Source organism: Cervus elaphus, chromosome 17 (assembly GCF_910594005.1).
Source record: "Cervus elaphus chromosome 17, mCerEla1.1, whole genome shotgun sequence".
In the NCBI taxonomy this organism is placed as follows: Eukaryota; Metazoa; Chordata; class Mammalia; order Artiodactyla; family Cervidae; genus Cervus; species Cervus elaphus.
Window position 1 is genome coordinate 57,609,337 of NC_057831.1, and position 12,762 is coordinate 57,622,098.

The 12,762-nt window shown below is 41.3% G+C and overlaps 1 protein-coding gene and 1 pseudogene across 2 annotated transcripts in view; one reads left to right on the forward strand and one right to left on the reverse strand.

Moving 5' to 3' along the window:
* Positions 1–5,424, reverse strand: part of SMIM14 (small integral membrane protein 14) — a 56,905-nt gene extending 51,481 nt beyond the window's left edge. Inside the window, exon 1 of one of the 2 annotated variants that reach the window (XM_043870928.1) lies at positions 5,167–5,424. The gene's annotated coding sequence lies outside the window, so the exon portion shown is untranslated. Of the gene's footprint in view, positions 1–4,167; positions 5,094–5,166 lie in introns of those variants that run through there. The other variant, XM_043870929.1, reaches the window with a different exon arrangement.
* Positions 555–705, forward strand: LOC122673667 (annotated as a pseudogene).
* Positions 5,425–12,762: the final 7,338 nt, after the last annotated feature.

Sequence of the window (12,762 nt, forward strand, 5' to 3'; positions counted from 1 at the left end):
GACTATCCCTTCTCCAGCGGATCTTCTTGACCCAGCTATCCAACCGGGGTCTCCTGCATTACAGTCGGATTCTGTACCAACTGAGCCATCAGGAAAGCCCCCCAAATTAATGCATCAATCAAATTCAGTACTTTTAACTCATTTGGAAAGGGTCTTATAGTGAGAAATCTGTTCAGCTTAAGATGATCCCATGGTAGTCCAAATATTACAATACCCAAATCAATGAAGAAAATGTATGAAGAATTCAAATGAGTATATGAGCAGGTAGAAAAGTGATAGACAGATTCTGGGTGTGTGGAATGCAAGGTAATGCATAGGGAGGAGAAAATACCTCAAATTTACTCTAAACCTGGTAGGCTCTGAAAACTCAATACAACAGAGCAAGACGACATAGAAGTCTTTACAGAATGTTTCTTCAGGTCATCTACCAATTGTGCAACTTCAGGCATAAAGACAAAAAAACAATGAACTTCATTAAGGACTCGAAATGGGACAGAAAACATTATTTTGCCCTCAGCAAAAAAAATGGCTTACTAAAACTAAAGTACTGCATAATCGCTTCTCGGCCTTTTGGCTAAGATCAAGTGTAAAGTACTGCATATAGTTCTAAACACTGTAGGGTATACTGATTAAGAGAACGGAGTCGGGTTCAAATCCAACCTGCTACTCAGTTCTTTCATTTGTAAACAGGGAGCAGGAACATCTGAGTTGCTTTACAGTTAACTGAAAAACATGTTAAAAGTTTTTAGCAAAAAAAAAAAAAAAAGTTTTTAGCATAGCACCTGACACATGCAGGAGACATACAAGACTTGGGTTCGATCCCTGGGTTGGGAAGATCCCCTGGAGGAGGGCATGGCAACCCACTCCAGTATTTTTGCCTAGAGAATCCCCATGGACAGAGGGGCCTGACGGGCTACAGTCTACAGGGTGCAAAGAGTTGGACACAACTGTAGCAACTGAGCACAGTCAAAACTATGGTTTTTCTAGTACTTATGCATGGATGTGAGAGTTGGACCATAAAGAAGGCTGAGAACCAAAGAATTGATACTTTCCAACTGTGGTGGTAGAGAAGACTCCTGAGAGTCCCTTGGACCGCAAGAGATCAAACCAGCCAATCCTAAAGGAAATCAACACTGAGTATTTACTAGAAGGACTGATACTGAAGCTCTAATACTTTGGCCACGAGATGCAAACAGCCAACTCACTGGAAAAGACCCTGATGCTGGAGAAGACTGAAGGCAGAAGGAGAACGGGCAGCGGAGGATGAGAGGGCCTGAGAGCATCACTGACTCAGTGAACATGAATTTAAGCCAACTCAAGGAGACAGATGCTTTTGAACTGTGGTGTTGAAGCAAACTCTTGAGAGTCCCTTGGACTGCAAGGAGATCAAACCAGCCAATCCTAAAGGAAATCAATCCTGAATATTCATTAGAAGGACTGATGCTGAAGCTGAAGCTCCAATACCTTGGCCACCTGATGCAAAGAGCTGACTCATCAGAAAAGACCCTGATGCTGGGAAAGACTGAAAGCAGGAGGGGATGACAAAGGATGAGAGGGTTGGATGGAATCACTGACTCAATGGACAAAACTGTGAGCAAGCTCCAGAAAATGGTGAAGGACAGGGAAGCCTGGCATGCTGCAGTCCATGGGGTCGCAGAGAGTCGGACACGACTTAGTGATTGAACAAAAAGTATAACATGGCTGTTCCCTGGTCCAAACATCAACAAGTATTGAAGTAGGAGAATCAAGGTACAGCCCTACAAAAGGAGACTGAAAATTAGGGTTCTGCCATAAAAAGAACTGGTTTAAAAGAGACAGTACAGGGGCTTCCCTGGGGGCTCACTGGTAAGGAATCCGTGCGCCAATGCAGCAGACACAGGCTCGATCCTCGGTCTGGGAAGATCCCAAATGCAGGAGAGCAACTAAGCCTGAGCACCACAACTACTGAGCCTGAGGTCTAGAGCCTGGGAGCCGCAGCCACTGAGCCCAAATGCAGCAACTGCTGAGGCCCACATGCCCTAGAGCCTGTGTTTCATGAGAGACGCCACCGTCATGAGAAGCCACTGCAACGAAGAGCAGCCCCACTCACCAGAACTAGAGAAAAGCCCAAGCAGCAATGAAGACCCAGCACAGGCAATAAACAAATAAATGAAATTATATACAAGAAGAGACAGTACATTCAACAGTAACACACATATGTTCAAGTTTATTCATTCAACCATCATATGGATCACCTGCTTGGCAGTGAAAAGGACAGACGAGGTCCTCATTTTCCCAGGGTTTAATTTCTAGGATAGGAGACAGAAGAGAAAAACAAAGGAAATTCCAGATAGTGATGTTATAAAGAAAATGAGAGAATGGTGAGATCATTGTGGGAGCAATCTCCTTGAAGAGACAATAGCTGAGCTGAGACCTAAATGACATGACGGAATCAGCTACAGGAAGATCTGGGAGAAGATTGAAGCCACCAAGAGCAAGTGCAAATGCCCTGAGGCAAGAACCAACCTGGCAAGTCCCTAGGACAATGCTAGTGAAGCTGGGACACAGGAAGAAACTGCTGTGGCCAGACTCCTGGGTACTGACCGAGGCATCTGGATACAAGGTGAGACAGAGGAAGGCCGTGCCCAGACCTCTGCTGCCTTGCAAACGTTGAGAAAGAGGCTGGATTTCATTCTGAATGTGATGAGACTTTCAACAAAGGGGTGACATGATCTGACATTCTAAAGGATCCCTCAGGCTGTGGGAAAGGGGATGCACCATAAAAAGCCAAAGTGGAAGCAGGGAGACCAGAGGTTTCTGCAGTAGGCTAGGTGAGAGATGATAAGAGTTGCCAAAGCTGGTAGCAGTAGAGACGGGAAGAAGTGAACAAATCTAGAATACATATTGAACACTACCATTTAAGGCAAATGTAGGTAAGTTTATGACTAAGGGACCCAAGTGAGTTATTAGTATATTTAGGATACTCTTCAGTAAGTACTTATCCTTTGAAGCTGAGGTGCAGGGAACCTTGCTTCTCTTTTGGCACCACTGATAAAGCACTGGACTAAACAGGCACACATCCAAGACTCAGTGTTCATAAAGCATATTAAGTGTATAAAGTAAAATCTTTTAGGACCTTACTGCCGGAGGCCTGGACAGCGGGTCAACATTTGGGACATACAGGAGCTATGGAACAGAACTAAACCCTTACCAAAATCAAATCACTAAGTGAGCAAAAGCTTTTCAAACTTCCATAGTGTTAACTCAGGCTATTCTGTGCCTGTTTTCCCAAGAGTTAAACAAGCAAAGTCTTAGTTTGTCACACAATGCATACTGATTTCATAAATCTTATATAATATCATCATGAGAGATTTGAGAGGAAATCTTTTAAAACCATGATTTTAATCATTACGGTTTGGCAAGCGAATATTACATAAAAGTTAAGGTCCAAGAGTATCTATAAAAATTTTAATCTGTTACTCAAAAATGAAGTGCTAATATGTGAAAAAGTAGGTTACAGAAGAACATGAGGTATGATACCATTTTTGTATAAAATATCTAAATGCAGAAAAGTCTGGAAGGATATAAACCACTGCTGAAATTCTGGTGGTCTCTGGATGGCAAGAATATTGATGATTTATTTCTTCTTTTTTTCACTTATCTGTTTTAATCAACATTTTCTCCAATTATCACAAATTATTTCATATAAACAAAAATATTTACGTATAGGTTAGCTTAAAAAGTAAAAAAAGAGAAAAAACTTCAAGAAAACATAATTTCATTTGTTTCAATCAGCAGCATTCCAACTGTGGTATTAAGAAAAAAAGATCTCGATTGCACACGCTGAAGGAAGAAATTTGCTAGGAAGAGGTCCATTTGACACCACACAAGGACATTATATACCCTTCAAGGGAGTAGCCTAAATTCCCAAGACTTCCTGGATTTGATAAATGACAATCAATTTAATACATAGCTCTTTCTTTCTTGCCGTTTGCTAAAGAAACACCTCAATTAACGAATTCTCTGGAGGAAAAAAAAAACACTTTAGAAAAACTAAGGACAAAACAGAGGGTTGGTCTTCTGGTCTCATTCATGCGGTGGAAAGGCGCGGAGGGTGGCAGGGCTCGAAGCAGGCTACCCCAGAGGAATCTGCGTGGCGGGTCATCTAAAGTGGAAGGGAACACAGACCTTCTGCAGGCTCCACAGACTGGCAGTGATAACGCCTCCTAAGGGTCTCAAGACTTCCCCTGGAAGGGCTTACGCCCTCCAAGTTATTCCACGCTGCCAACGGTTTCTGACAAAACACAGGAACTGGAAGATCTCTTTAAACGCGGGTATTACGAGCAGGAAGCTCATCCCACTTTCTCTATGCAAAGCCAAGACATTCTCCCCTAAGGCCACATCCTCGATTCTGTAAACTAGGGCAACTGAAAACATCCTATTGACTCTCTCCGGCTAACGAACATCACTGTGGCTAAAATCCTAATACACACACGAACAGACACTTCGGAAAACTGGCTCTAAATGGTAACACCGGACTTCAGGTACTCCGGTAACCAGTTTATCGCACTTTATCTGTTCCAATAAAGGGTACCACCTATTTACTGTCAGCTCTGGTTCCACGTACTGAACAAACAGAAAAATGGAATCCTTTAAATTCACAACACAATAAGGACTAAAAGCTCCCGCTTTCTGGATGGCAGCTTTCTAGTCTCATCCATCACAACAAAGGACGCACCCCGGTGACTACATCAGACCCGGCAAGGGCTGAGAAACAGAGGTAAATGATTTAGTGAAGGTTGCAAGGTTTGTGAGGGATTCCTTCCAGCTACGACTCACTCACTCTTCTTTTTACTCCATTATACGCCTCCACCCGAGTTGACTGCTTGCCCTAAAAATAAAACCACCCGTGGCTACCGTCCACTTCCCTGCCAAGTCCCGACTCCGGTCTCCTGCAGAGAAAGCCAAATCTCAGGCTCTTCGCCCCACTCTTCGCCGGAGGACGCGGGCTCGACAGCAGCGGGCTTCTCCCGATGCAGAGTCGCCAGCCCGGTCGGGGACCCCCTGAGCCCGAGAAGCAGCCCCGCTCTGCCGCAGCCGCCGCAGCCCGCCAGAGCCCCCAGGAAAACCCGGGGCGAGGGGAAGGTGGGCCGGCAAACGGCGGTGGGAGAAGTGGGAGACACTCACCCGCCCAGACAACAACCGGCGGGGCGGGGAGGATGGGGGCCCGGACTAAGCCTCGACAGAAAGCCCGCCTGCAGCCTCCGGAACGCTGCGGCTGCTCGGGAAGCCGCTGCCGCCGCCGCTCCTGGCCGCCGGCTTCCTCCCCTCCTCTGTTTTGATTCGACTGACCACGTCACTCTAAGCCACGAGACCCGGATCTGCCGGCTCCCGCGGGCGGCGGCGCAACAGATTGCAGCGGCTCAAGACCCCGGCAGCCGGCCTGCCGCGCATGCGCGCGCCCCGCGCCTGCCCAGTGGGTCCGGGGAGGCGGCCGCGAGCGTCACGCGGTTCGAGGGGCGAGGAGCAGGCGGGTTGCAGTTCCGGTTGGGAGGGGTGGGGCGCGGCGTTGTGTGCTGGAGGGCGAGGCCCGCGTTTGTTGAAGTGGTCCGCGTAGGTTCTGTTTCGTGTGTCGTGGACGTCGTCTGCCGTGTCTCCCTCTGCCTGAGCTGATGGCTTTCCTCAGCTGTAGTCTTTAGAATAGCGGGGGTGGCCGTAGGTGGGGGCGCAAGCTGGTGTCTGGTGAGACTTGTAGACATTGTTTTGGATCACTCAGGCCCAGGTGAAAATTGGAGATCGAGGTTTGGTCTTACATAGACAAAAGTATGACAGACGTGGCAGTTATTGATCCCCTGTCCCGGAGGCAAACTGCACTCGGAAAGCTGGCTAAAATTCCGTTCTAGAGGAGTGTTAAAGCGAATGTAGGACTGATAGAGCGATAGTGGGGAACTGGAAGAGGAAAGCTATTGTTAGGCAGTCAGCTCAAACCTTTGTTGCTCTGACCTTCGGGACTGAAATAAGGAGGATACTTACGTCTGAGAACCTCATTTCTTTCTAAACCAAGGTGATGCTTCCTACTCTCTCATTCTGGCGTTCTCCCCACTAAACAACGAGCCCGAGAAGTTTCCCACTTTGGAAAGACATCGGGCTACTCTGTTGTTTTCTTAGGTCCGTGAATGGACAGACTTGTTGTTTTTTTTTTTTTTTCTTTTTTTGGACAGACTTTAATTAAAGCGATACTAGTGGTTAAATGAAAGTGTGAGTTTCAAAGGTTTCACAGAGATGCCTATTTGCCTATCGTGCAGGAGAGGTGAAAGTTAGCTGTAAGAAACTGCCTTCCTTATCCTGAGTTGACCTTTTCGCCTAACCTGGACTTCTACCTCAGAGTCTGGTTTATCACCTCAACTAGCTGAGTCACTTTCAGCGGATTAGTATAACCTGCGAGAGCTTTTTTTTTTTTTTAGGTAGTATACTTTATTTAACCTAATTTATGGAAAATATTATGGGGCTTCCCAGGTGGCTCAGTGGTAAGAACTCGCCTGCCAATGTAGGAGACTTAAGAGAGGCGGGTTGGATCCCTGAGTCCACAAGGTCCCCTGGAGGAGGGCATGGCAACCCATTCCAGTATTCTTGCCTGGAGAATCCCGCGGACAGAGGAGCCTGGCGGGCTACAGCCAACAGGGTCCCAAAGAGTCCCACACAACTGAAGCAACTTAGCAAGCATGCGTCCAAAGTATAGTTACAACATGTAATCAATGTAAAAATTATTAATGAGATGTTCATGTTTACTTCATACTAAGTCTTCAAAATTGAGTGTGAATTTACACTTAGAGCAAGGCTCAAGTGTTGGGTGTGGCTAACGTCACCATATGGGACAGCACAGCTCTAGAGCATGTGAGCTAACAGGCATGGGGGAGTGACCTGGGCCTGAGCGGAGGCAAGCCCCAAGGATAGTCGTTTGGGGATGACAGGCTGCTTATTTTACCCAATCTCCTTGTGCCTTGACTTCTTTTAGAGTAACCTATGTAGGAATAATTGCTGTGACGTTAAAATAAAACATTCGTAAAATGCCATGTGGACTTAGAAAATCCTGTTCTAGCTAAAGGTAGGTAAGAGCTTTTTAATTAAAGTGGGAACACAGGTAAAAATGTCTAGAAAATGAAACGTTTCTGGTAAACTCACTGTTTCCTAGTTAACATTACAAGTAGGTAGAAGTCAAGCTTCTTGAACTCTGCATCTTGAACTCTGTTCACTCAAATTCAGAGAATTTGTGACCTAATGAAATTCAGAAGCTGATTCTGTAACACAGGGTCTTTAATCTGTGGAACAGAAAGTTTCACATGTTTGAGTGCACCCATGTGCACATATGTGTTTGAAAGCACAGCTGTGTTTGAGAGCACTATGCTACAAAATTGGAATGGTACAGAACATTGCAAAATTATCATTATTTGTTTTATAAAGTAAATTACAGGAAAATCAAGATGTTAGGATCTTTCATAGCTAGGTTTCAAGATAATCCCAAGTGATTAGTGATTCTCAACTCTGGAAATAAGACTCCTTCAGCCTTTTGAAAAAGGGCTGCTCTGACCTGTAAAATACAGCTGAAGGTGTGTGACTTCTAAGGCTAGGTCATAAAGGCATTGATTGCAGCTTTCCACCTCATTGTCTTGGATTGCTTGCTCTGGAGGAAGCAAGGTTCCATGCTACTCAACTCAGACCTGTATATGAAGACACCCGGGTGGAGAGGAGCAAAAGCCTCCACCAACAGCCTCATCAGTTTACCAGCTGTGTGAGGGACCTGCCTTGACTGGGCTCATCCTGCATCCCCAGTCTAGCATCAGATGACTGCATCCTTGCTTAATGTCTGCAATCTCATGAGAGAGAGAAAGGACCAGCCCTGCCACAAACAGTGAGACAGGATCATACATGGGTTTTTGCCCTAAGTTCAACCTTTGAAAATTTTAAGCAGTGGAAGAAGAGTGAAAAAGTATGTGTGTAATTCTCCACATAAAGTAATTTAAAAAGCAACTTAGAATTCCCACTACAGTACCTAGAACATAATGAATACATATTTGTTGAATGGACATATATAATTAAAAGACAAAACAGTCTGGGAAATATTTGGAATAAATGTTGATAAATAAAAGAGTAATGTACTATATGAAGGACTCATACAAATCACTAAGAAAGATATTAATGCCTCTAATATGTGTATAGGTAAAGAGTATGAGTTACACACAAAAAGACACAAATGACTTAATAGTTATTTGAAAATCTTCAATCTCAGTAGTAATAAAAAATGCAAGTTAAGATTTCCTTTTTTAACTACAAATACTTTGGGAGTTTTTTGGGGGGGTGGTTTTGCTTTTCTTTCAGCAGAGAGGGAGATATTTTTAAATAGGACTATCTAATATTGGTACTGTTATCACTGCTGATAGTAAGTTGGCAGGTACATTTTGGAAGTCATTTGGCAATATATATCAAGTTCTGTAGGAGTATCATATCCATTGACCAATTTTAACTACTGGGAAATTAATGAAATAGTTTTAAAAAGAGTAAGATTATAAAGACATGAATTACATTTGTATTAATATGATGGGCAAAAAATAGGGAAATAACCTATGTGAACAATGGTGATGGAAAGGATAATGTTACATTGTATGTTCAGTTCAGTTCTGTCAGTCAGTTGTGTCCGACTCTTTGCAACCCCATGAATTGCAGCACGCCAGGCCTCCCTGTCCATCACCAACTCCCGGAGTTTACTCAAACCCATGTCCATTGTGTCGTTGATTCCATCCAGCTATCTCATCCTCTGTCATCCCCTTCTCCTCCTGCCCCCAATCCCTCCCAGCATCAGGGTCTTTTCCAATGAGTCACCTCTTGGCATGAGGTGGCCACAGTATTGGAGTTTCAGCTTCACCATCAGTCCTTCCAATGAACACCCAGGACTGATCTCCTTTAGGATGGACTGGTTGGATCTCTTTGCAGTCCAAGGGACTCTCAAGAGTCTTCTCCAACACCACAGTTCAAAGGCATCAATTGTGCATTGTATGTTAGGATCTAAAAAATGTGAGGATGGAAATAATTTTAAATGACTACAAGGAAGTTATTAACATTTTATGATAGAAAAAAATCTAGGAATAATCTAAACATACAATGGTAATGGAATGTATGAATATGTAAAACTATGTTTTAGGCATTAACAAACTTGAAGATATTTTCATTTTCTGATCCAGACCTACTTTGATTTTTGCATTAGAAGTAGAAAGTGTTTGTAATTCAAATATATATGCCCCGTGTACTCATGAACTATTCTGATAGATATTCTTATAACTATTCACATTGGTTATTCTGGGGTGGGGGGTATGAGAGTCTCCTTTATGATTTTTTACCCTTTATATGGTTTGAATTTTTTCAAATCAATGCATTATTTTTGCAATTCATAGCATCATTAGTGATTTTTTTTTTCTTAAAAAGCTGTGGTTATGTTAGTCTGCTCTAGCTCTCATAACAGAATAGGACAGACTGGATGTCTTAAACAACAGAAATTTATTTTCTTGAAGTTCTGGAGGTAGGAAATCCCGAAGATCAAGACCTGGCTTGCAGATGACCACCATCTTGCTTTGCCCTCACCTGGCCTCTACTCTGTGCAGAGGCAGTTCTGGTGTGTCTTTCTCTTTTTATAAGGACGTTATTCCTATTGGATTAGGGCTTGTCCTTATGACCTCATTTAACCTCACTTACCCCCGTAAAGATCCTATCTCCACATAGTTACAATGGGGGTTAGGGCTTCAACATATGAAGTTGAGTGGACACAAATCAGCTGTTAACTGGTTAAATATATACATAACTTAAAATTTACCATTTTAACCATTTTTAAGGGTACAGTTCTGTGGTATTAAATACATCCATCTTGTTGTACAACTGTTACCAACATCTGTCTCGTGAACATTTTCTCCTTTACCTATTAAAACTCTGTGACTGTTATATTCTTAACTCCCCATTGCCCCGTCGTCCAGTTCCATGGAAACCACCATTCTACTTACAATCTCTGTAAATTTGACTACTTTTAGTACTTCAAGTAAGTGGACTTGTTTAATATTTATCCTTTTATGACTAACGTATTTCACTTAGCATAGTGTAAGGTCATCCGTGTTGTGTGTGTATATATACACACACCATATTTGTTTATTCTTTCATCTGTTGATGAAAAGTTGGCTTGCTTCTATATTTTGGCTACTGTGTATAACCATGTTGTGAACATGGGTGTACAAATAAAGTTCAAGTCCCTCCTTTCAATTATTTTGGGCATATACCCAGAAGGGAAATTACTGGATCACATGGTTATTCTGTTTAATTTTTTGAGGAACTGTTTCACAGTGGCTGCATCATTTTACATTCCCACCAACAGTGCATGATGTTGTTGCTCATTCGCTAAGTCGTGTCCAACTCTTTGTGATCCATGGACTGCAGCACGCCAGGCTTCCCTGTCCTTCACCATCTCCCAGAGTTTGCTCAAACTCATGTCCATTGACTCAGTGATGCTCTCTAGCCATCTCATCCTCTGTTGTCCCCTTCTCCTCCTGCCTTCAATCTTTCCCAGCATCAGGGTCTTTTCCAGTGAGTACATGAGGATTTCAGTTTCCCCACATCCTCACCAACACTTATAACTTTTTTTCTCAATATTAGCCATCCTAATGGGTGTGAGTTGCTGTTGCAATATAGTTTTGATTTGTATTTCCCTGGTAATTAGTGATGTTGAGTATCTTTTCATGTTCTAATTATCAATTTGTATGCCTTCTTCAGAGAATGGATTACTGCGGTCCTTTGCCCATTTTTAATTGGGTGTGGTTTTGTTGTTAAGTTGTAGTTCTTTATATGTTCTGCATATTAATCCCTTATCACATGTATGATTTGTGATATTCTCTCTCATTCTGTGACTTTCCTTTTCACTCTTTGATAATGTCCTTTACACAGAAGATTTTAGTTTTGATGAAGCTCAATTTATCTCTTATTTTTATGAAGTACAATTTATTTTTTCTTTTGTTGCCTGTGTTTTTGGTGTCATGTCCAAGAAATTATTGCCAAATCCAAAGTCATGAAGCTTTTCACCTGTTTTCTTCTAAGATCTTTTTTATAGTTCTTAGCTATAACATTTAGGTCTTTAATCAATTTTCAGCTAATTTTTATATATAGTATAGGGTAAGGTTTGGACTTCACTCTTTTGCGTTGGATATTCATTTTTCCCAGCATTTGTTAAAAAGACTGCTCTTTCCCCATTGAAAGATCTTGGCACCCATGTCAAAAAGTTATTATATATGTGAGTTTATCCCCTAGGTTCTCCATTCTATTACATTTGTGTATATATACCCATCTTTATGCCAGTACCACATTATTTTGACTACCGTTAAGTTTTGAAATCAGGAAACATGAGACTTTCAACTTTGTTCTTTTCATTTTTAAGATTCATTTGGCTAGTCAGGGTCTCTGGAGATTCTATCTGAGTTTTAGAATAAATTTTTCTATTTCTGCAAAAAAAAGTCATTGAGATTTTGATAGGGATTGCATTGATCTGTAGTATCACTGGATAGTATTGATATCTTAATAATATAAAATCTTCCAATCTGTAAATACAGAATATCTTTCCATTTATTTGTGTATTTAATTTCTTTCAGCAGTGTTTTCTAGTTTTCAGTATATTAGTTTTTCACCTCCTTGGTTAAGTTTATTCCAATATTTTATTCTTTTTGATGCTCTTATAAATGGAATAGCTTTTTAATAAAGATTTCTACTCTTTTTTTTTATTTCTGCTCTTCATCTCTCCTATTTGCTTCAAATATTCTTTCAGTTCACTTTCATTTTATTATAATTTTAATATACTAAAAGTAAATTTTAAAATTTAGTCAATTGTTTCCTATTTTCCTTTGAGACAGTTTTTTTTTTGTTGTTGTTGTTTTTACTTTGAAGCTTACAAGGTTATCTGGTTATCTTCACTTCAGCAGGTATATGTGGAATACCTACTGTGTCTTGGCTCTAGGGGCACATTTATGAATATGAAAATCCTGAGGGCTACAAAGAACATTCAGATCCAAACACTTAATAAATATTTAGTTCAAATTTCTTCTAACTTTTCAATTATTATATTTAAACAATTTATTTGGAATTAATTTTGGTCAACAATGCTTCTCAACTTTTTTGAAAGTTAAAGAGGCAGTTAATGAGGCAGTTAAAGCCATTTTATTATTTGGGGTAAAACCCTCACGGTTAGCCAGTTGAAGTTACTTACACAAATTTGGGAGAAATAGATCTTGAGAAAGTATGTTCACTTTTATAGGAATAAATCAAATTGCTCCTATATTTTGAACATTTTGCAATTTCATTGCTATCTTATTATTTCCTGAAGATAGAGAATGTGAGTAGTATTTTCATAATTTAAAACTTCAAAGTGAAACATTCTACATACTCATTTTTTGCCATCTAGAAATATTGACAATATTCTCTGTACCAATTTTTAAGAAAGTAATAGAATGATTTTTCAAGGATTTGTGTAATAAAAATTGAAGAAGGGGATCAAGTGAGGGAAAATAAGGAAGACATTAGAAACTTTATGGGAAGAAAGAAAGATATTTAGTGTGAAGAAAATAAAAAGCAAACTGAGTTCTGACCTTGGGGATCATGTTTAATAATAAATGTGGAACAGCAGCTGTGATAGCTTCTGTATGACTGCCAAGTGCCCTAAACATTTCTTTTTTTTAGAAGGTATTACTTACTTCATCCTCTGGA